Source organism: Mus caroli, chromosome 14 (genome assembly GCF_900094665.2).
Source record: "Mus caroli chromosome 14, CAROLI_EIJ_v1.1, whole genome shotgun sequence".
Taxonomy (NCBI): domain Eukaryota; kingdom Metazoa; phylum Chordata; class Mammalia; order Rodentia; family Muridae; genus Mus; species Mus caroli.
Genome location: NC_034583.1, coordinates 68264900 through 68290781, shown reverse-complemented (window position 1 = coordinate 68290781; position 25882 = coordinate 68264900). Strand labels below are relative to the sequence as shown.

At 42.0% G+C, this 25882-nt stretch overlaps 1 protein-coding gene and 1 pseudogene across 17 annotated transcripts in view; one reads left to right on the top strand and one right to left on the bottom strand.

The window, feature by feature from the left end:
• Positions 1-25882, bottom strand: part of Enox1 (ecto-NOX disulfide-thiol exchanger 1) — a 550965-nt gene that overhangs the window by 288703 nt on the left and 236380 nt on the right. The gene's annotated exons all lie outside the window — the stretch shown is intronic.
• LOC110309296 lies at positions 14394-15811 on the top strand (annotated as a pseudogene). Its single transcript, XR_002379687.1, has one exon. The product of XR_002379687.1 is annotated as a low molecular weight phosphotyrosine protein phosphatase pseudogene (transcript).

Sequence of the window (25882 nt, the reverse complement as noted above, 5' to 3'; positions counted from 1 at the left end):
TTAAGGAAATGAAGGAAAGAAGAAGTGTGCCACCGGGGAATCCCACCCTGGGGAAAGCTTTAAACCTGAATGAGAGGGAAACACAGTCCAAGGCAAATAAAGAAAGGGACATTGTCAACACCACCCTCCCTACAAGGAGTTCTCGAGGCAGATCTTGAGATCTTGAGGGACGGTGAATTGAAATATGAAATAATATGAGCATCTTCATCTTACTAGTGAGTGCAGATACAGATGAATACTAAACCATGCATCCTGTGCTGGTGGTGGCACAGGAATCCTTAACAACACTCGTACAAGTGTGAAGCTAAGGACTAAGAATAAAAACCACGTTTGTTCCTGGATGCCCACTATAAGAAGGAAATTTAGATATTAATAACCATGCATGTCTGTCCAATTCATGTATAACTTTTTATGTGATTGAAAATGTTTACCATCAAGTAGATTCTCATGAGGTTTTATGCCAACCTTAGTTTAATCACAAAGAGAAAAAGGTATGGAAGACTAAAGTATATCAAAATAAAATACTCAACAGAGGAAGGTCTCAAAAGAGGAAGAAAAGGACCATGAAACAAACAGAAAACAGCAAAATAAAAATATTTTTTTATTTAGTAACAAATGATAGCAATAATTACTTTAAATATAAATAGATTTGGCTTATGCATAAAGTATGTAGAAGTAGAACACAAAAAACACAGTCCAACTAAACTTCAGACAGAAACACGTTCAAGGACACACAGGCTGAAAGTCTAAAGATGGCACAAACGGCCCAGAAAAATACTACTTGGGAAGAACAGGGCTGTTCATTAAATCAAAATGGTGGTTTAAGGTTAAAACAATACTGCAAGAAAGAAAGATTGCCACAAATGATGAATGGGTTGGTGCAACAGGACGGTACAGTAGTAATTTATTTATAATTTAAGCTTCAGAATAAACCTATTGATAGAACATTAAATATCAATATAAAGATAAAATAAAATATAAATTATGTTAATCTTTTTACTGTAAAGCAAAACTTGTGAGATGCCCATAAGGAGAAAAGGTTACGGTAATTGATATAGCTACAATGTGCCCATCAGAACCCACCTATTGAGACTGAAACCCATGAGACTGCTTTCAAAAGTAGAACCTTTCAGGAAATATTTCAGAAGTGCTTCGCCATTAACCAGGTCATAAGTGCCTTCAGTTAGAACTGGAGGGAGTTCGCAGAAGCCCATCTTGCTCCCTGGGCATGGGTAAATACAGGTTCATCTCCTTTTTCTTTTGCTATTTATATAGAAGTTCTGCTATGTGACTATCCATGGGATAGGACCTCACCAGATACTGAATCTGTGGTCATCTTGATCTTCTTTAGGCTTCAGGGTTATCTATTCAATGTCTGTATTTTACAAATAACTCAGCATCAGATATTTTACTACCGTGGCACAGGAACACTAAAATGGTAATATTCTCATCTTATGATAAAACAATGGTTTTCTAGCTGAGGAAATGAAGTAGTAAGTTGTTAGCTCTTCATTTAAAAATACCTTAAATAATCAACTTATAACAAGGAAAATGGTTGTTTTTGTTCATAGCAAGAATGTGCTATGAAAACATAATCAACATCTAACAAGGATGTGAAATTTCAATCCATAGTCACTTGGATCCATTGCTATTTTGGCAGGAAGGGCATGTTTTGTCCTAAGAGGGAGGATACTGTGGTAGACTGAGGTAAGCATCTCATGTGGGCGAGCATTGACACATAAAACAGGAAGTGACTGAGATTCATATATATATATATATATATATATATATATATATATATATNTATATATATATATATATATATATATATATATATGAACACACACACAATATTGGGCAGGCATATGTGATGAGCCAATACTATCAATACTTCCAAAGCTATAAGTAGCTTTCTATAGAAATACTTATATATATATATATATAAATAACTAAGATAATTATAGGTTTTTATCTGGGTAAATAAATTGAAAGTGTAAATATGTATCCTAACTTCCTACCACTAGGACCCGCCTCTCATAACCACTATAACCTACCAATAATGCCCAGCTGAAGACCAAGCTTCGGCACCTGGCCCTTTGAAAAAATCCTAGACTTGAACTGTAGCAATGTTTATTCTCTGAAGGTACAGAGATAATTAGACCTAAACCTCACACTATATTGAAAAGAACTTAGGTCCTTATCCATCCATGTATGAAATCAACATCTAACACTGAACCTTGATAAAATAGGAGGCTATGATCAAACAGACACACACATAAACATATGTAGGCATATGTGATGAGCCAATACTATCAATACTTTGAAAGCTATAAGTAGCTTTAAATAGATATATACAGAAATAATTCAATATATAGAAATAATTTAAATAATCATAGGTTTTTAGCTGTGTGAAGAAATCCTGTGGTGAGAGCTAGTATAGCTTTTATTTTAAGCCCTCTTTTTTAATTTCTAAAATCATTTACATGTGCTATTGATATAAATAGACACAAAACATTTATTCACATAAACACGAATCCACTAGGAAATCTTCCAGCTAGATTTATGCTTCATACTGTAGCCCTCAGCATTTACATAAGGTCCTGTTGGTAATTCAAAAACGAAAACATAATATTTTAAACCTCACACATAGGTATCTATATAGTCTACCCTGCTGCGGGAGTGTTACAGCAACACCTTTAAGATGTATAAGGATTCAGGGTTGTTAGTTATTAAGGATGAAGAAGTGGTAAGGTATTTATAGAACCGCTAGGAAGTGAGTAATACTGTCTGTCCTAACGGGAGAGAGCACCTGACAAAAGATCTCCTTGCTGATTAATACAGCAATGGAAGACCTCCTACACTGGGGTCGGCCGGAAACAGCCTGAGTCTGCAATTCACTTCCTGTGTGATTCCAAGGTATAAGACAACAAACCACCAGGAACTGTGTGGTGAGTCACACCCCAGTTTCAACGTGAGTGCCCAGGGCCTCCCCATGAAACAAGATGTAGTTCAGATTGCATCAGGCAGAGCAGGACCCCACAGGATGCTGTTACTCCGAGTTGTGATACAGCTGCTCTAGCACGGAGTGGGCTTTCTGGGTTTGCTGATTACTACTTTTCAGTCCAGACTCAGGGAAAGTACAAATGGAATGGAAAACCTTAAAAAAGGAGACGGATGTCAGCATACCAGGACTGTAGAGTCCTTGGGTGGCATTCTCCATCATTTTCTACTCCCTTTCATGTGTGTTAAAATAGTTTAGATGACAATGTCCCCCAGTGTCATTTGACATGGGAAACATATAAAATTCAATACTCTATATCCCATAGCAGTTTCAAAGATGGATGCTGGCTTGCTTGTCCTGAATAAAGTGGGAAAAAACCATCTGGGCTTTTTCCTCACACCATCCTTTCCTGAATCCGAACTCCATAGCAACTTGCAAGTCTGCAGAATATGTTCTGAAGGTCCGGCAGGCCTACAACTGTTTAGCCACTCCTTTGGTTTTTGTTCTTTTGGGGAGGGGCTGTTTGTTTACAAGAACTTGGTCCCAATAAGTTCCACCGATAGCAATGACTTCACACCTCTGCTGGAATTCATCATCCAAAGCGAGTATCCACGCTTTTGCAGACCTGGTAAGGAGAAGGACGTCACCAGACTACCAGTCACAAGAGACTAACTAATGGAAGGAGAACCAATAGCGTCTAAATGTTGCAGGGTTGCCCGTCAAGGTCAGAGCTTACAGCACCCCATGTCACCCGGTGTGGTTCCCCATTGGCCTTCTTGGATTGGTAAAGGACAGCGTTTTGCACTCAGATGCTGTGATAGCTGCTACTGACTTTATGGTTCCTATGCCATTCTGTCCAACAGTCAGAGGCTCCTTGAGAGCTGGATGCTGAGCCTTTTATGACTAAATCCACATTTTATCTAAAACTCGAACGCTGGGATTCATAAATCATCCTGTCATTTTTTTTAAAAAAGTGAATAACAACTTCATAATTTTATTGTGACCAACAAGGCCAGACGAAAGTGCTTTGCACATCTAAAATCTTTTGACCTCGGAATTCTCTTTGTTTTTCTGTATCCCTATTGGGGCCAGCATCTACAAACTCTGACCGAGCCATTTCATTCCAAACGTCTTAATCACACGCACGTCCAGATGAGATGTGAAAGTCTGGAACTGTTCCGGGTATAAACTCTGGGACTCACATACCTAGGGGTTCTAATCCCATCCCGACAACCGACTTGCTGACTGAATGACCAGAGCAGTGTTTAACCTTCACGCTCAGCTTTTTGAAAATTACGAGATGCGAACAGTGTCTAACTCACCGGACTGTTGTGGGGGTTAAGTGGATTGCACTAAGTCGCTGGCACAATGTCAGCACCGATGTATCCAATAGGCTGGCTGCTATTGTGCCTACTGTCGTAGGCATGGAAGAAAACACAAAGAAATCTAGCAACGTTCTTTTGTGAACTTTTGTGCCTGGTGCCCTGCAAGTCCAAGGCTGTATTTTATACTCCCGAATTTCTCTGATGATTTCACCTGGATGTGCGTATTCTCCTCTCTCTTTAGCTCCGTAAAGAGGCCGGTGGAGCTCCAGCTCAGAAAGTGTGTGTTTGGATAAAATAAGGATATGGGCTGAGGCCTTCAATCACGGCAGCAGCCTCGGGGCCCCTGGTCCTCCTCTGCCTATTTTGCACAGCACTCTGGGAAATGTATTTTCTCTTTCAAAGTTACTTGGGCATGGGAAGCTGCCTGAGCTGGAGAACAGTTCATTGCTCTTTGATTAAGAGTGGCTTCAGGAGCACTCTCAGAGCTGGGAGCTGGTAGGGTTTCAGACAGTAATTTCACTCCGAAGAGGGCGGTTTATGGGCTGACGAGACAGAGTTTGTGCCTTTGTATTTATATTGTGTCTTTCCATGAGCACTGAATTCTAAATCATCAGTTGAGTTCAACACAAGTGAATCACATTGACCCGAGCTGTTCTGGAACTTTAAAAGGGAAAGGGAGAAAGAAAACAGCCTGGCCCATCTGAACCCCGCCGTCCTCCATGCTGTGAGCAATTCGCTTCATTTAGAACTTGCTAAATTAGGCCAGGGAGTTCTCTTTGGGAATGGGAGTTTGCCAAGAGATTCTAAAATTCCCAAACTAAGACATGGAGCAGTATGCCGGTCCACTGGTTCTGATTCGATCTTTTAGAGAGCGTTGGGAAATGCTGGACCACTGGGCTGTGTCATCTCACCTCCTTGTAGGGGAAACGCTGTCGCCAGCAGCTAATGCTTCAAACTGGAATCATCTCCCAGGTTCACATTAGGCTATCCAAGAGGATAGTGCTGACATTTACTCTCAATAAGTGATCAGTCCAATCCCCAGTGAGCAGAGGTATTACTGAAGTAGCTCATGTATGAGGAAATAGATACATAACAGGATACATAATATGGGATGTGTATTTTCTTGGTGCATAATTTACACCTATCACATGCATGTGCTGACTTGCCCTGTATATTACACATGTTATTATGCATGTTATTATGTGTTTGATAAGGTCAGATTGAGCTCTTCTATCCCTGCAGCCACCCAAAGGTCCTCCCAGAGTCCCAAACTGTGGTGTTAATTCACATCCACTTTCCTTGCTTTTGGACTGAAGACTTCTAACAGAGAATACACTCGCTCATCCCAATCTGTAAAGATTGTTTTCTTTTAAAAAAATTTAAGCAACATTTATTTATGTACGGGTTGGGGGGGATGGCTGCACAATGTAGCACTTGTGGAAGTCATAGAGAGGACAGACAACTCATATGCAATGGCTGTCTCCTTCTTTAATTAGGTTGAGGGTTGACTGCTTAGGCTGTCAGACTTGGAGGCGGACACCTCTACCCCAAGCCATCTTGCTGGTCTCCATCTTGCATCTTTGCCTCCATCCTAATCTGTCCTGAGAGTTCAGACCTACTCCATCCTGAGCAAAGTTAACAAGAAGCAGTCAAGTGATGGGTGAAAAAATGCAAAGCCAACTAACCAACCAACCAAAACCACACAGCCCAACAACATGGAACTGTCCTGCAGGCTGCTCAATAGCACACAGCTTCAAAGTTTAGCATAATATTCTGGAACACTTTGCCCATGAGCATATAATTGATGGAAAGTCTTGCTAGCACCATGCCAGAGATACCTAATGGATTTCACAGTAACAAAGCCATTTTCAAAGAAATTCGGTGTCAGCAATGCATTTGTAGAAGCTTACAGATGAAACAATGTGTGTATGGTCCACTGAGAAGAACCAATGTGGGTGCTATGGGTTATTTTTGTTGTTATTGGCATTTTGTTCTTCCTTCATTTCTGCCCAAGAGTGGTCTGGATCACTTTGATCTCATCAGCGTTCACGTTTTGACTTTGTACTTACTTGTTATCTATCCCTTATGCATTTACATGATCATTAATAAGCCAGCCAATCAACCTTTATTTACTTTTCAAAATATAATGAGAATAATAGGCTAAATTATAACCCTGGCTAAATTGATTCATGAGGTCAGCACCTGCCTTCCTTGTGAACATTACATTTTTCCATTTAGCCATCTTTTAAAAAAGTACCCTAAATGTGAAGCACTGGGGTTAACATCAGAAAGACAGACAGACAGACAGACACACATGCATGTACACACACACACACACACACACACACACACACACACACACAAAGGGGGGCAGGATGGGACAAGGCAGAGTCAGTGACAACAGGGAGTTTCTTGCCTAGCTGTTGAGACTCAAAGGAATGAAGACCATGCTTTTTGTGTCAAGGGCTGGATGGAAGAGCAAACTTGGCCAAGGGGTTGGGTTTAGAGAAGGGTCCCAATAGCTTCCCTAAAGAATATTTATCCTGGGGCTTTAAGAATAAACATGAGGAGCTCAGGACAAAATGACAAAATGAAGGGAGATGGGGGCCACTGAGTACAAAACAATTGAATAACCAGGACAAGTAAGAAGACATTTTAAAAGGCATTCAGAGAGGGAATGGCTGGTGTGGGGAGGGCGAGCAGAAGGCATGATGAAGGGAAGGGCAAACTCAACTTTTGTAACCCATGTTCTGCCCTAGATCCCTCTGCTATGACTGTTTACAGTTTTGATATGCTGGAGAGGGTAAGTAGCCACACATCCTGAAGAAGTGATAAACCATGTAGGTACTGTTCTTCCGGTCTGACCCCAAACCTCTCCTGCAGCCCATGAGCCACCCGCAGCAAAGCAAAGCAGCTGCCCTTCTCCTCCACTGGGAACTCTTGGCAGAGCTCTGTGAATCATGGGTCGGTGCTGTAACCACATCTGCACTGCGGCTTAGGTTTCCTTTATGAAGTTTATTTTAGTAGGGAAAATAATATAGGAGCAAAATAGAAATGGGGCAAATAACACAAAACTAATTAGTGCACTTAAAATCAATAAATTAAAACAACAAAACCACTCTGTTAGGAAACTATTAACTCTTGGCTGTTAATAATAGTGTGAAAGTGGTTCAAATTTCAAAGAAAAGTTAATAACTTAAAACTGAGGGGCTTTTCGGGGTGGGGGTGAGGCTTGCTCCTGGTTAAATGACACCAACAGGAACTGTTTTTATTTCTCTTCTTTTTAAAAACCTTCTATCACTTCTTTATGGACTTCACATCATGTGCCCAATCCCATTCATCTCTCCATCCCTCTGTATCTTCCCTCCACCCTTGCAACCTCTCCCCACAAAAGGTAAAAAAAATCCCATCACGAAATACAGTATACCCTTTTGCCCAAACAGCTTTAATTGCAAATGTTCATTGCAATGAGTCGTTGGTCTGGTTTGAGGCCTCTGACTTCTGCTACACCATCAATACTAGATCGCCATTGGGACTCCTCTAGGATATCCTGTTGTTGCCTTGTGTCATGGAGATCCTGCAGCTTTGGTTCTGCAGTGCCTGCCCCTTTACATGCTCCAGCTGTCCATAGATGAGCACTGGAGAGATGGCCCCACACCTTGCCTCCTGCAGCAGGAGTGAAAGCTGGTCCCTCCCTCTGCCTGGGCAAAGCAGGAGAGCTGACCATGTGACCAACTCAGGTACCACCCAGGCCCAGATCTAGGGCTTTGAGTTGGCCCATCCCAATATCTAACCCTGAGTTTTTATTAACTGTATAAACAAACATTGTAAAAAAAAATCATGAAATACATATGCAAATGAGTAGCTTGTGAACAGCCACATATGATTATTTACCTTTGCATTCACATCTATGTGGGAGTCTCTCTTAGCAGTCAGTTATAGAAGCAGCCATAATTAGCATTTCATAATTAGCATTTATCTTTGTGAATTAAAGAGAACCGTAGTATCTGCTTCGCATTCAGCTCTAGAGATGGAGGCAATTTTACAGTTTGGTTCTTTGTCCTGTAGGCTTCTATTAAAACAGATGTAGAATAAGATGCCATTCGAACCGGTATTATATGTCCTGGATTTCCAATTCAGAGCTATTTTCATTTTTAGCCCTAAACACTTGGCTCCTTCACAAGAAATCCCTCTGGGCAGTGACTAAATTTTAAAATCAGAAGCAACTATAGTTCAAGAAAAAAAATTTTTTTTCAATGTTCAGATTTAGCAGTAAATATATTTTTATCTAAATAAAGTTTAAGAGTTGTTCTTTCCTTCCTTCCCTTCTGAAGCATCTACTCTTCCTTCCTCCTCCTTCACTCTTCACTTGGCATTTGGAGCCAGACACATCTGTAGAGAAAGAAACAATGGAGATGCTTAGCCATCAGCCAGTCACCTCTCCTCTGGGCATTCCACAGTCATGTTGTGGATCCAGGTCCTGAGCCAATTCAACTTCTTCTAATTAATGCACACCCTTAGTTGTTTAGGCTGATGTAGGAAAGCCTACCGACAACCCCATTTTGGGCTAAATTTGCAAGCCTTTCTCAAAACAAATGTTTAATAATTGCACTGACTTAAATTGCATACATGATTGTCTTAAAAGGAGAAATTCCAATCGCCTATTGCATGAAGCACAGGAGTATCATCAGCTGGAGCTGCTCGGATACATGTGACTGGCAGTTTCCAGGAAAGCTGTAGTTGAACACAACTGTCTTTCATGAAGGAACCATGTCATTATGATTAATCTGGCTTCTCTGTGCTAGACTGTATTGTGAGGCGCTTTCAATTTCAATAACAAAACCGCCCAGCAGCGGTTACCGGTTACCTCGCTGGTACATTCCCAATACCTGTGTGCTTCCCATTTACAATATGTTTTCTAGAACAAGAGATAGACATTCAGAGCCTTGACATGTTCAAGGTCTCACAGCCAATATGGCAGAGCCAGGAGGAGCTCTGCATATCCCCAGCGGGTAAGGCTCAAGGAAGGCTTCATGAGATTCCGAGACAGGCCACATGGTAACAAGGCATTGTGGATGGGTTTGGAATGATGTATATTCCCAGATCATAGCCAAGACTGAAGAATTCTATCTGAGGGTGGCGCCGAATCTGCCGTCTCATTCACAGAACCAGAGACCTACTGATTCTTCCACTGTTCAGCTGGATCTTTGAGTCAGCTTTTCCTCAGCAACACTCCTAAGACGTTGATACTCAGTATTTGATTATCTTATGAACAAGATATTTGTTTATACGGTTCTCATTACATCTATATCTTGTCACTTGATTAAATGCTCACAACCTTACCAATATAATACCATTACAATACCTATGTGTATAATCACAGAGAAGCTGAGGGATGGCCACAAGGGTGTTCTTAGTTCAGTGGCTGCAGAGTCTACATCCCAGCAGTACAGAGGCTAGTCCTGTACCTTCTAGCAATCCCTAGAGGCATCTGATAAGTGCTGGAAATTCAACTCACAGGATCATATATTATGCAAGTTTACCCAGCTGGACTTCTCTTCCTTCTTGTGGTAAATTCTTCCTTCTGGGCAAAACCTCAACACTTCCCCTCAAGGTGCAAGATGAGGCAGGAGCCCCTCCCTCCTCCAGTCAGATACTAAGCCTTATTTATTTTCTACTCTACATTTCTAGCAATGAAAAAGAAGTTTGTGGGGAGTCACATAAATATGCCATAAAGAATAGAGATGCCCTACACAGCAGAGCTTACCAGAGGCTTCTAAATCCCTATGATCACTGGCATGTCATTGACTTTCTGACCTAAAGCCTGGAGGCCACGAAGTCAAAGCCATTGTTAACTGCCGTGTATTCAGGTAATTCCAGGTACAATGCGATTGTACTGAGCCCTTCTCTATATATATTGTATCTCTATATAGACTATCGGGTCTATGAACACGTGGCTCAATGCAGGATTTCAAGTGTGTACCTGCTGTATTTGATGGAGTGTGCACTCTGCACTCCTTGGCCTTAGAGCTATATAAATGTGCATCTAGATTGAAGAATGAAGGTTGGCTTGTGAATTCAGTGCCAAGAGTTTTCAGTTCTGTTGTCTTGGTTACTCAAAGATCATGTTTTCTTGACTGTAATGGCCACCGGTGCCTCTGGAAATACTAAATTCCTTTGTACAAGGGGAATGGGAGAAAAAAAAAAGAAGACATATTGGGGTTTTGTTCTATGTACTAGTTAGTGCTTTACCTAAACCTCTAGTTAGTGTTTATCTAGCTTGTTCTCTAAGTGGCTTAGTAAATTACATAGTATAGTTGCAAAATGTTTTTCGGTCTTAGTGATGAATTTCTCCAATGAGCAAAAAGCCAACTTGAGTTGTAATTAAATTCCACTAATAATGCAGCCAGCCCCAAGCTAGGACCCTTAAAAGGCTCCTCTGGTTGTGCACTCTCCTACATTCCTGAGATTGCTCGCATGTTACAGTCTCAGGGCGTTTTTCTTCTTTTAAAAGGGATTTAGAGTTTGCCCTTACATCAAAGAATTTGTATCAAAGAAATACAAAACAGAATTTTGGGCTAGCAGAAACACACTGTATTAATCTTTCCCTTTCAACAACTCCCTCGGATGAAAACAAGCTGAAATCGCTGGGCTAATCCAGCAATGGTGAGGTCAGATTGCCACCAAGTAACCCGGCTGTGCACTAGCTGCCACAGAACTATGCTTCATCTCGGAAGTGCATTTATTTCACGGCTGCAAATGTGTTTAAAGGCTTTGGGTTTGTCACTGGAGGTATGCAGTCTATAATTTGCAGGTTGCTAAATTCTGTGCTATACTTCACCTAGTAGTCCCAACGAAGGTCTTCCAGCAGAACCTCAGTAGTAACTGCCCTTCGCCAGGGATCATTAAGGTCATAGGTCTTAACAGACCATGGTCTAAGTCCTTGGTCTCCGATGTTATGGTTTAAAAGTGACACCTCCCCTCACCAAGTTCTTATGGTGAAGTCTTGAGCTTCAAGAAAATATAATTAAAAGGGAACTTTGGGGAGTAGGAAGAACCATATCATGAGAATAAGACAAGAGTCTTGAGAGAAGAAGCCTAAAACAATCTCTTGTCCTTCATATCTTGTAAAGACAGAGCTGGAAATAAGAAGGGGCTCCCAAGACCTGCTTACTCTGAAGGTGACATGATGGTGGACTGTACAGTTTCTGGAGCTATGAGAAATGAATGTCGGTTGCGTCTAAGGCACCAACTTAAAGGGTAACAGTCCAGATGCCTATTCTGCATATCCAGTGTTAATGGACAGTGCACAGTTATTTCCGGTCAGAGTGGATCTGATGGGACTATAAGTAAGGGAACATAAACGTACTATCAGTGATGATGAGCATTCTCCGAATGAAATGCCATCTGAGGAATGCGTTGCTTGGCATAAAGGGCACACCAGCTACTCTAACCTGTTTTCCTCTCTTGGAAACTTCTCTCCTGCTCCCCCACTTCACTCAGTCATCCTCAGTAGGTATGTTGTGAATATGAGCCTAACCAGTTAATCATTCATTGACATCAGGTTCCTTCTGGTAGTTGAGACATATAAGTGTCCTCTTCCATCATCCTGCTCTAAACCCACCCCAACACACACACACACACACCCCAAAACAACCAAACAAAAACCATCAATTGGTAGGAAGATACAGGAAGAGCTAAGTGACTGAGTCCATGAAAGACCACCCTAGTTTTCTATTATTGCTTCTAGTATGTTGAGGGTGGAGGTGGTTTCCACAGTAACCACAGAGGAGGGGATGTACTAGTGTGAGACTAGTTCAGCATTAGTTCAGTTACTATGGGGTAGTCCTGTGTGTGTGTGTGTGTGTGTGTGTGTAAAATAGCCAAGAATCATAAAGCCATAGTGATATTCAAAAGGTGACCATATTTTGAAATTCGGTTTCCTAGGTTCTTAAATAATTATACACACAGCAGGGCGAAATGTATAAACATCAAACCTCATTCATTTTGTCACTGCAGGAAAAAAATTCAATGTCGTTGTTGATAGGATAGAATGATAATTCAACAATTAATAGAACTACTTTATGAATCATTCCAGTACCAGCTAAACATCTTGAATCAAATTAATTCACATATAATATACACACTACCCTGGATGTATGCAAGATAATTTAAAGGTAAACTGTAGAAAATACGAACAAGTACACTCTCAATTATTAGTGTCACCATTGTCATTAACTATAGGATTGAATAAGTGACATGGCATCCTTGACAAAACTCTCCCCCATCCAAGCCAAGAACCCCTGTAAATTTTGTTTCTTTTCGAAACCTTTGAGGGCCTCAAAAAGAACATGGGTAGGGGACAGCAGTACAAATGTCCCTGAGTGCTATTTCCAAGCTTATACATTGCCATCTCGTTCCTTTTCATTATCAATCTTTTAGATAAGATTTCATCCAAGACATATATGGGTAGGGCATCTGAGATACATTAAGTGTTCACACTCAGCCAACTGCCACAGAAGGAACTCAGTTCTGTGACGTCTGAAGCCGGGTGTCCCCAACTCTCAGCCACCACCCTGCGTTCTACCTCTTACTCGCATGTTAATCTAAAATGCTCTATCTGCTTACTAATAAAATCCAATTACAAGCGTCAAACCCTAGTGCATTTTTACAGTCTGATTGGCTATTGCGACTGTTCTCAGCCCTTTGTCTCTACACATCAGTCAAGCTGCCTCCACAACTGACTTCTCCAGACTGTCGCTAAATCAAAAGCACTTTCTAGTTGTCTCTTCTCACACCTGGCAGGAAGCTGTACTTCCAAAGAGTGAGAATCTAGTTGCAGTGCAAAGTTGCAAGGTCGAAGAGGTAGCAAGAGGAAGTAGAACCAAAGCCAGAAAGTCCAAAGAACTCTTGGTCCTGCGATGTCTGGAACTTTGGATGCCGTAGCGTCTCCGCTGTTCCAGGCTCTGGTTCTCTGACCTTGTTCTCCACACAGTCTGCCTCTGCACTTCGTGCCCTTGAGACCAGCTAGGAAACTAGGACTGGACTTCTTCTGTGTGTAGTGTTCCTCTGAGTCTACCCTGGGGATGTGTATAACGTCTCCCTCATCCCTGAACACTTAGATTGCTTTTTAAACGTCCGCTAATGTGTCTGGCTCCCCACTGTGGTATAAGCTTGCCCAAGGGCCCTGAATCTCATTCATCTAATGTTCCCAGAACCCACTAGCTGCTTAATTTACAGTAAATGTTTTTAAGGATGTTTACTGAACAACTGAATAAACAAATGTACTGCAGTTTCACAATGTGACAGGGCTTCCTGCTTGCTACTCTAGATTTCCATCAAAGAGCTCTGGATAATACCCATTTTTTAATTCCTCCATAGTGTACCGGAAACAGGCTCTAGAGGCTGTCCATAGCAAATTTCACTAGAATCTTCTTCGCTGCCAGCTCATTATATTCCCTTAAGTATACATTCACCACCACCACCACCCTCGCCCCCCGCCATTTTCACATTTTCTAAATTCAACACAAAAGGGACAAGCTATTTTGTATAATTTTGTGAATATGTTTTATTTGAATTTTGTTAAGATGCTCTAGTGTTACTAATAGCTGGGGGAGGTCTGGGATGTAGTAAAATATTGCTTCTTTTTTTTTCAGAGATTTTTATGTAGCTGTGGGGACAGCATGTATACCCACTCACAGAACTATTGTCATATGAGCCATACTGGTTCTGCAAGGTGGCCACTGATCAAATAAAATAGACTATTTATGGATTTGGAGAGAAGGGGACGGCAAGATAAAAGACACACTGGAGTGCTTAAGGGTCAGAAAAAGGGTCAGGCCGCAGAATGCAACGAAGTCATCTGTGACCAGGAAGAGGCTGGGTCAGGTCCCATGGGAGGACAGGGATGAAGCAGGCTCGTTTTTTATGAATCACAGTGATCACACAGCACACTCAGCCTGACCATCAACTATCCCCTGCAGTGACCATCACCTCTTAAAGCATTTCCTGACAATTCTCTCTTCGTCTTTGGATAACCAGGACTTAAAAACTAATAAACCGCCCTACGCGGTTTCTGGGCGCCAGGGTCTGCACCGAAACATGGCAGAGGTTGGGTCCAAGTCAGTGCTGTTCGTGTGTCTCGGTAACATTTGCCGGTCACCCATTGCAGAAGCAGTATTCAGAAAACTGGTAACTGATGAAAAGGTTTCCAATAATTGGAGGATAGACAGTGCGGCTACATCCACCTATGAAGTGGGGAACCCTCCTGACTATCGAGGGCAGAACTGCATGAGAAAACATGGCATCCACATGCAGTACATTGCACGGCAGATTACAAAAGAAGACTTTGCCACATTCGATTATATACTATGTATGGATGAAAGCAATCTGAGAGATCTCAATAGAAAAAGTAATCAAGTTAAAAACTGCAAAGCTAAAATCGAGCTACTTGGGAGCTATGATCCACAGAAACAGCTCATCATTAAAGATCCCTATTATGGCCATGACTCTGACTTCGAGGTGGTGTACCAGCAATGCCTTAGGTGCTGCAAAGCCTTCCTGGAGAAGACTTACTAGTTGGTCCTAACCACCACCATTGAGCAGCTCATTCATCAGTACTGTGCCCAAGGGTGGTGGCAGTNCTTAGCCCCATACCCCACCTCTCTTTTCAGCTGACTTANTGTATATCTTTAAAATAATTGTAGGTGGAAATTAGGCATATGTTCANAAGGATAAAAGCATTTGAGTCAGACAGTTCGAGATGTGGCTAAGCATTCTTAGACTAACTAAACCTTTGACCTTGCCGCAATTACAAAACAGTGGAACAAGCAAATAGGGAACAACAACAACAACAAAAAACCCAGTAAAGTAAGAGTGACCCAGAAGGTCCAGGTCAGCCTCTGAGCTCGGCAAGCTTGGGTAGCCGGGTCTAAGTAGAGCGTGTGCATGACCAGCACCCAGTGTGCCATTTGCTTGCCGTGTACCTCTCTACTCTAGACTCTCATTGTGACAATATCTCCATTCACGGCAGCCTTCCAGTTAGCACTGGCAGAGTTTAAGCTCAGACACACTGAGGGTGTTGAGGGATTTGAGAAAGGAGACGCTGGATGTGCTGATGGGCCTGGGACTCCAGCAGGCCGTCCTGGGCTGGACAGTGACACCCTGTCTAAAAGGGGAACAAAAATAACAACGGATGGGAGCAGCAGATGGATTAAGTTACCATCTTCAATCTTACTTGGTTTTTGTCTACTTTCCTGAGCTTTGTTCTTGTTTGAGCCACTTTGCTTTTTTTTTTAAAAAAAAAAAAAAGTAAGTGTGCCTAAATACTGGTATGTGTTTGTAAGTGTTCTCTCATCAGCAATTTACAAAGTTATAGGCAAGCATGAGTAATTTTGGTGTATTTTCACCTCAAATTTATATGAATGTATGTCAGAAAGGAACGTGAATTCAACTGGAAAGTTATTAAATACAACTGAGATACAAATCCAGTGTCTGCCTGCTTCTTACTGACAAGTGAACAAGATACCTAAATGTTGCCTCCATGTGCCTTTTTCTTTGCACATCGTGGTGCGCACTAGGCTCCGCACCACGATGTACAACGTCCACAAGCAGGTTCTATGGCTGTCCCAAACAGTACAGTATGTTTATAAGGGCTCACGAACAGAGAAATTAACTTTTTACATTCAATCAAATTACATTTGTTTAAAATATAGCCATTAAATTAAAAAAAAAACTAATAAACCAAGATAGCTAATAAATGGTCCGCTCTGTTGGAGACTTCATATTGTGACACATTTGGACTGGGTAAGAAAGTAGGCTGGCAAAAGCACAGCTGTGGACGAGGCTCTGGCAGAACCCCAGCCACTGAAATGGGTCCTGTGGAAAGGTGAAGGGTACACGCACATTACGTGCCAGAGTCCCATGCATAGCAGGCTGAACCGCCTCATCCCAGAAAGGATCAAGGCCAGAAGTCCTAACTTGCTGTAATCTATCCTATGGCTGTGTTTAAAGGCAGCTGTGTTCTATCGTGGCCCACAATCAAGAGATTCAGCTAATGTGATTTTCTCCCCCCAGTACAGAAAAGGATTCCCATGTTAATTATCAGCTGAGGATTTTTATCATTACCTCTTGTGAATTCAAAAGAGATCTTTTGTGCTTTCAAAATATGTGCTATTGCACAGACACTCGAAATATAGCATGTACTAAGCAGACCAAAGAAGGAATGTCCCAGTTACTCACTTTCCCTCAGACAAAGGAAGAAGAGAAGGGGAAACCGCCATTTATTAGATGCCTTATTTGATTTCTGTAACAATCTTGGCACTTGGATTTTCTCATTTCAAGGGAGAGCAGTAGCTTGTCCTTGGCCATGATGACAGAGTGAGACCCAACCCTGACCCAGGCATTGCACCCTTGTTTGGAAGACACTAAGAGTCAAACATGTGGCTGTGGTGAACAAAGGCACAGCAGAGACTCTGGAGGGATTGCAGCATCTACAGGAGCTGCTGCGTCCCATGGCCTCCTCCACTGTACCACCAAGCAGCAAGAATTGCAGAGGGAGCACCTCTGCCCTTTAGACAAGTCAGGGCCCTTGTTCCTGGGTCTAAAGAAGCCAAGGTATCGATGAGTAAAAATGGCAGCTATTAACAGACCTTTCTATCTTTCAGATGCTAAGTTCTCACATCAAATACTTTGCTGTAGGGCAAGACAGCTATCTAGATGTGAGTATCTGGAGTCACCCTGGGCGGGCAGATGGAGTGACAAGGACCTCCGTCAGAAGATTTACCCACTCATCCTTCTCATCCTCTCACCCACCCACTGTGTGGACACCATCGTGCTGATTCAGATATGAGTGGATTTCCGTTCTCAAAGCATCACTCCAAACCCCACTCCTACGTATGGTCAAATGTGAAGTACACTCGGCCAATAATAGCCTTAGTCCAATAATAGTCCGGAGGGAGAGGACCTAGCCTCTCAGGAACTGGGATCCTTCCCGTGCTGCTTCGTGCCTACCACCCCGCCTATGTAAAGACCTGGGTGGTGATGCTTTAGTGTTCCTCAAACTTAGCTGAAGGGAGGAAGGGCAAGTAGGAGGGGAGCTCACAGAAATAAGTATAGTAGTGACGTCTAGACACTTTATTGGGAACACAAATTTCATTTACATAGAGATGGATACTAGAGGTCACAGCCACAGTTTCCAGAAAGGGCCAGAAGAGCATCCTTGGATCCACTATCCTACTGTGTCAAAATGCAAAAGGAACTTGGCTCTTGCCTAGCATGAGATACTCCTTGTTTCTAGAAATAGGCCCTTCCCCATAAGAGACCAATTAAATTTTCTTTTTAGGTACAATGATGACAGACACAAACCAATAGAATAATTTTAGAGCAGAGAAATGACCACTCTACAAAGTGCTTGCGGGGCACTTCGAGTCCAGGTTCTCGCTCATCTCTTGTGCTCTTGTGCAGGGGACAATGCAAGCCAGAGAGAAGCAAGCAGGACTGTCAGTGGTGCTGGAGCTCCATCCCAGATTGGAGAGCAAGCACTCATCAGGGCTGGGTCTTCCTGCTCCCATCAGCAGGGGCAGGAGGGGCTTGCATTCTCTTTTCCATGTGACAAGTGACTGTCCCCATCTCCTGGAGGACAGATGGTACAGCCTACACACAGAGGGATTCCTTCTGCCTTGTTGAACTTGCTGTTTCCTGAGCTCTACAGAGCCACACCTACTAGCTCAGTCTGAATGCAAAGGAAGTCGGAGTGTAAAGACTGAATGGGAGATACCCACGTTCCTATCCTCAAGTTATCACAGCATAATGACTTGCTTTAAGGCCAAGTCCACAGGTCCCTGGAATACAAATGCTGCCTTCCACACCTGGCTCCGGCCTCAGCAGAGAGGAGGCCTTAATACATGAGGGGAAACGTAAAAACCACAAGGCAGGGGAAGGAAGCTGCTCTGAGGTTTAAAGCTGACCGGGCATTTGAGTAGTCAAAAGATATCCTTGGATGTGTACAGCATCATGAATCTAATCGAGTCCCAAGTCCATGATCACGCTTTTATGGACCAGATCACAGGAGCAGCACTCTGACAGGCAGGTGGCCTTTCCTCTCCAGAGGCCAGCATCTGATACTCACAGGCGAGCACTTCTCAGTCATATCTATTCCCTGAAACATGAGGCAGAACTATGCCTCATGATGGGAAAAAAAGAGTCCATATTAAATATATCCAGATAATTCAATAATTTTACTACTAAACCACAGAAATCTAGATTACTAGGGAATAGCAATTGCCTTAAATAAAATACTACTTTGGGTAAGCCAGGAGTGGCTTAATGAGCTTTTTGTGTACTGGGTTTAATAAAAAAAAATTGTATTAGTCATTTCATACAAATATGGCAGAGCTGATGAATTACTCCTAATGAGGGAAAATCACCTCTAATCCATTTTAATGATCTTCGTATTTCAAAATATAAAAATGTATCCTTAAGCACACAAAATCATAGATGATGATGCATACACCGAGAAATGAAGGGATTCGCCAAAGTGACGAAGCAAATTAATGAAGGAGCTACCATTGGCGCCTTGGTCTCGCATCTCTGTGTGTGTACACTTTCCACCACACCACACTAGAGCTCCTTTAGCAACCAGGGAGAGGCTGGGAAAGTCCAGAGAACAGGCTTTCACTGTCTGCACCATGGTATCTTCTCAGGCAGGCTACTGTCCTCTACTGCACTGAGACTGGACTTTAAAGAATATATACAGGACCACATACAATTACTATCAGAGCCTGGTGAAAGTGTGACGCTCAAGTTTAGAAGGGCAGCAGCTCAGAGTAAATGGAGATTATTTATAAAGCACTAGTTTTCTGTTACACCCCCATATGGAGAGTCATGGTTTGGGAGGCCTTTGCTTGGGGAACAGTGTTTTGGGGGTAAGAACATAGAATTCGTGTCTTAGCCATGATGTAGTAACCATGGCTCGGTGGATCAGTCATGCCAATCTCTAAGTCTTTTATTTTAAATCCATAAAGTCCAGCAAAAATTGCTGATGTTCTTCCACCCCATCCACTAAAAGGCTTATCCCAGCACAAAAACCTTGAGTTTGGTTTTTCTCAAAGTGTGACCACAGGACTACTGGTGTCAGAACCATCTACGGTGGTCATGAGCCCCAGCCACACCCCAGAGGGGTTCCCAGGAGCTAATCTGTTTCTAAGGGATCTATGTTCAATAAGTATAGAAGTGGATCACAGAGGAGGAAGAGGAGATCCAAGGACTGCGGAGGCGGGGGTGGGGTGGTGGTGGGGGTGGACGAATGTGAACATCTAAGGAAATGAGTCTTCTAGTCACTTAACTGTTTTCTCATGTGATAAACAAGGGTGTGTGAGTGTCTTTCCAGTCTCGTTCAGTAGCCAAACTCTGCCCTAGCAAACCACTTTAAGGAAGAAAAGCTTCAAAGGAAGGGGTAGTGTCTTCTGACAGATGCAGAGGCGCACTGGACACAGTATTGGGGAGATCTGTCCTGTCTCCTCTCCCCTCCACCCTCCACATAGCCTTGGAGGCCCCTATGCTAGAAGATAAAAGAGCCAGCTGATGCCGGAGGTGTCGCTCTGGCCCTAGAGAATGCAATTCTAACACTACCCATCAAGTAACACTTTAGAGTCAGCACTAAGGTGCAGGCAGCCACATACCAGATCCCTCCAGACCAGTGATTCATACATCACACAGCCCAGCTCACTGCCAGCGTACGAGGGAAGGAAGAAGATGGCACTACTTGTAATGTCTTATATGTGTTCTAGCCTTCAAATCGCTAAACAGGTATCTCTGCCCCTGAAATATGTTCCCCAAGATATCTGAGAGGACTCACCCCCTTGCATTAATGTTCCTTCTTAGATGTGACTCACCCACAGAGGGCCACCTTCTTCAACAGTGCTTCCATCCCTGTCTTTAGCCTGCTCATTTCTTTTATTCATTGCATCGAAACCTGAAGTTCGATTGCACACCTACTGGCCGTTTGTTTCTCTTTGTGGTTTTGCCCCCATCAGTTCCCTAGCAGCATTACAGCAGCATCTTTCAATCTAACATCCCCAGTGTCCATAGCAACACACGCCACTAGGAGCTGTTCAATAAATGCTATAAATAAAGGAAATCCAAAAAAGTTGTCCGGTTAAAGCATTCAAGCCAACAGCCACACCTTTACATTTAAGGCCAATGCTGTGTGTATACACACATGTGTATCTTTATTTATTTTTTTATTCCGGCAAAATGCATGGAACATAAATGTTACCACATTCATCATTCTTAGACAGATGTTAAAGGCAACCAGAGTCGCATAACTTCACTTGCCTATTCACAGAACTCGTCCTTTTCCAGAACTTGAAACCCGTAACTGTTTACACAGTAGCTCCCTAGTTCCTTTCTCCTCAGACTCTGGTAACTATCAATTCACTTTCTGACAAGTGGTGAACTTGTCGACACTAGGTGCCTCACATAGAGGGACTCATACACAATACTTTGTCATGGTCTGGAATCCCCATCCATGTTGTACAATGTGTCAGAATTTCCCTTCCTTCTCAAGCATGGACCACAGTGCATTACTGTGCATTACAGCCTGCCTATTTTGCTTGCTCCTCCATCAGTGAGCATTTGGGCTGCGGATACTTGTATGGTGGATGCTGCTGTTACAGACTTGAATGTGCCCTGCTTTCAGTTCTTGGGGACATCAGTCTACAAGTGGAATTTCTGGGACACCCATGGTGGTTCTGTTTGACTTTTTCAAGGAACCCCTATGTTCTCTTCCGTATCAGCTATGTGGTCTTACATTGCCACCATGGTACACCAGGATTCTGGTTCTACACTTACTTCTGGATTTGCTTAATTTTGTTTTGACTGGTCATGCTAAGAGTGTAAAGTGGCGCCTCACTGTGGGTTTGAGGCACATTTCTCCAATGAAGCTGCAGCATCTTTGATAGTTTAATTGGTCAGTTGCACATCTTCCTTAGGAACTCTCCATCCAGGTCCTATGTCTAGTTTTTAATGATGTGGTCTATTTGACTGCTGTTATTGAGAAGTCAAAGTATTAGCCTTATCTGATACATGATTTACAAATACTTTCTCTATTCTGTGGCTCACTAACTAATGAGGGTACTTGTATTTTAACTCTGGAATTGGCTTTTTATTCTCTGCCTGATAGTTCTGTTTAGCGCCTCCAGAGAAGGAGATGTTGTCTGCTGACTTGCGCCATACAGTGCTTAATGAGTAAGACTCTCTACACAGACTTGATGATGAAAGGGGATTTGAATATGCTTATGAAACAATGTAGTATATTGTTTGGTGTTGCTTTTTTTTCCAATGGTGGCCAAGAAATCGAAGTACAACTGTTAATTAAAAGCATATAGTGTTGCCTGCCTATGAATGAAATGCCCCGACTCACTGGAGCATAATTCCTAGTGTCAGTGGAGAACTGGCTGGCTTTATTAAAGATCTGGGGGACTAATCACCTTTCCATCATCCTTTAATTAAAACCTCTCCATCTTGCACTCGAAAGCTTTTGTCTCCTACTCATTATTTTCTTTCTTTATCCTGGCCTTGAATGAGGAGTAGAAGCAGTGGAAGCAAAAACGTCTTCGCAAGCGTGTTCCTTGCTCTCGTAACAGAAAAGTAGAGTTTTTTAAACTGCTAAAAAAAAAATCAATCAATCAATAAATTCATTGGACTAGAAGACCATGAGGGGAAAATAACCACAGTGTTTAGAAAAATATTTGAACTTAAAGTGCCTTTAATGTTCTAAACTGAATTTAAGATCTAATTTCTCTCTACCCTTCTACTCATACTGATTGGAAGATACCACACTTCCAGGGGACCAACTTCAGGTCCCTACTTGGAAAGCCCTTGGGTAATGACATAGTCTTTTTTCTTAGCCTACCATAGATATTTGTTCAATAGGAAATGGCCAGGAAAGAAAAAACCTTCCTCAGTTTCAACTGTAGAAAAAATAATCTTCCCCAGGAAAGAGCACACCAAATACTTATCTAATACCAAACAGTCACCCTTGGAAAAAAAGATATACAAATAACATTATAGAGACTGAGCTGGTCAAGTTTAGGAATATGTATGTATGTATATGTGTGTATATATATATATATATACACACATATATATGTATATGTGTATATATACATATGTATATGTATACATGTGTGTGTATATAGTTTAAAAAGGCCATGAATTTGAAGAAGAGAATGGATATACGCATGAATTTGGATGGAGGAAATGCAAGAGGGAAATGATGTAATTATATTACTATTTCAAAAATATATGAAAAATAGGTTTTAAAATGTAGAGCAATAAAACAAAGGTCCATGCACAAGTGATGTCATCTCGCAGACATAGCAGACACAGACAAACTCATGGAGTAGGAGTGCGTGAAATGACTAATGAGACATTATCTAGAATGTATTGGGTACAGCGTCATTGGGGGCTGTGCAAGAGAAACAACAGAAGGCTTGTAGAGCTCATGAAATACAGCCCACCCCTACTGGTTAGCCCAGTCATGGTGGGTGTGCCCCTGAGAGGCAGAGCTGAGGACCATGTGTCCTGAGGACTTAACACTGCTACGGAGCATCCCTCTGCTTGCTGTCCCTGGGGCCTTCACGTCCCTCTTAACCCATGAGTTGTATGAGAACTCTCACGGGGCTTCCAGACCCTCACTGAGCAGTGTCAATGGCACAGTTATAGTGCTTGGCCTGTTTCAGCAGACTACTGATTCAGTTGCCACCCTAGCAAAGAACTGAGTAGAGATAAAGATGCTAGCAATGCCAACCACCCTTAGAAAGAATTTGGAGATGTTGACTGTAGGTAAAGTTAGGTTGAACTCTTTTTGCTTGTGAGTTTGACAAAGAAAATCGTAGGGAACAACTCAGAACAGTTCAGAAAGGCACACCTTTGATTACTAAGTAGGTGAAAGATGCTTTTTACCGTCAGGGAACAAGAACAGTGCAGCCCGACTAGCCCTGGGTGACACAGGTGACTCTCCTGCAGCCCGACTAGCCCTGGGTGACACAGGTGACTCTCCTGCTGAAGCTAGGCCAATGAGCAAGGCGGTGATTAATTTCCTGTGCCCACGTTGTCCCTCAGCTTCCAGATAAAATTGAGTAAGAAACTGTGAATGTGGAGATGTGCACCCTGAGGATCTAAAGTAGACATGACTGGTTGCTTTTTATATAAAAGTTTAGATTTGTGATTCTCTTGTGATAAGATTACTTTTTAAGAGAAATAATAACATAATTAATCCTTTTTTTGTAACTGCAAATTGCAGGCTGCCAATAAGACAAACTGGCTGAGAAAATGACTTTGCTTGCTTGCACTTTGTTAGTCTATATCAAGTTGCTTAATTATGGATGTATATGGGATCTTGGGAATAGGTTTATTTCCTTTAACCCAGAATATGTCAAACGTTTGATCATGTGAACCATGTATTGGGCAACATGGTTTTCTATGTACACTCATTGTAATCATTCACTTAAAGAAAAACGGAGTATAACCACATCGTGATTTTTGTACTGCTTGTAAGATTTTGCTGGGATATATAAGCTCTCTGTGTGTGTGTGTGTGTGTGTGTGTGTGTGTGTGGTGTGCGTGTATGTGTGTGTGTGTGGTGTGTTGCCTCATCCTTTTTGTCAGCCTGAGAGAACTGAGCATTGTTCCCTCAGAGAAAAGTCTGTTAAATGATCAGTCCCCACTCTACACCCTGCCTCCATTTACCCAATGCTGTAGAAGCTGGACTTGGTCACAGCATGCAATGCCTTGTGCTACAAGCTGCACACTTGGAGTGTCGCAGCAACGTCAGAGGCAGCAATGGTCATTTCCTGTCACTAGCTTCTGCTCCAGTCTGCCTTTTTCCTGCTGACTCCCACCCACCCATCGAAGTTACAGATCTTCTTTCTCTTGGAAACCCTAGTGTGTGCTATAGAAGGAGAACTTGGTTTTCTTTTATATGCTGGTTCTGAGGCCTACATTTCCAAGTACTTTTATACAACCACAGTTCATAACATATCTAATTTAAGTCTGGCTGGAAAGAAATCTAAAAATGTTATACTTTAAAAGATTTCATCATCTGTCAGTGAATTTAGACATGTATCTTTAAAATAAAAAAAACCTACATTATATATGTGACAAAGATTGGCTGATGGGAAGCAGTAAGAGTCAGCTCTCTTCCTACACCAAATTATTATTTGTATGATTATAATGCAAAGACACCTGAATTTCTTCTTTCTGTTTATGCTTGTTGAGTCTCATTAAGACTATGTTTCTGCCTTCTTCTAAATATTGTTTTCCATATTTCAAACGTCTAATTAGGTGAGCACAATGCAAAGTGAGGTGATACACTCTTTGGAAAACCATGAAATTACAGACTACAGAGACTTCCATTATGAACCAATTTTCACTTTGTCAAAATTTCCCAAAAGGGTTTCCTTTGGGGTTGAAATTTTCTAAGCTTCATTTCAGCTCAAAACCAAATGATTTGATTCACTTGAATTTGGAGAGGATTCAACTCAACTTCTCTGCTGAATATGTGGGTGCTTCCCGTGGAAGACTACAGCGCTCTCTCTCTCTCTCTCTCTCTCTCTCTCTCTCTCCTCTCATACCTTAGCCAGTTTCCAGGACTCACAATGCACCTGTACTTAGCATTTTCCTGCATGTGGTTAGGGTTTGCTTGTGATTTCTCCAGTGGGGGTGGGATGGAAGGTGGAGGATCAAGAGGTCACTGCCAACTTTGAACACATAGCTAGTTTCACATCACTGTGGGCTACATAAGACCCTTCAGCTAGAGCAATGGAAACTCTCAGGAATCTATGAGAGTGAACCTAAGACTATGAGCAATGGGGGATGCACAGAGCCTGATCCTGCCATCTCCTGTAAGCAGGCAAGATTTTCCAGTGGAGGGACTGGGATGCCAACTCAGCCACAAAACCTTTAACCTATAACTTGTGCCTACAAGATGTGCTGGGGTAAAGGGGATGCAGAGAATGTAGGAGAGACCAACCAGTGGCTGTTCCAGTTTGAGACCCATGCATAAAGAGGAAGCCCAGGCTGGATAGACCAGAGCCCTAGGAGAGAACCAAACAGAAAAGCCAATGAAATGACTCCTAATGATATTCTGCTATAGTCATAGATTGGTCAACTACACTAGCTGAATCAGTGAACTTTAGGTTCAGTCAGAAATTCTATGTTAAAAAATATGGTGAAGAACTGGTGAGAAAGACACCTGTTGTCCATATCTGGCCTCCACACACATTCTCACAAGTGTGTATTAACACACATGCATATACATACATGCATACACACACATACACACACACACACACATATATATATATACACATTATATACATCTATACATACATATGCATATATATATATATACATATATATCTATACATACATATACATGTATACATGCATACATACATACATACTTATCTTGCCTTTATATTTCACCTTTCTCTATTAGATCTATGGTTAATTATTTTATAGTACACTTTGAACTTGCAAAAATATTTTGTCT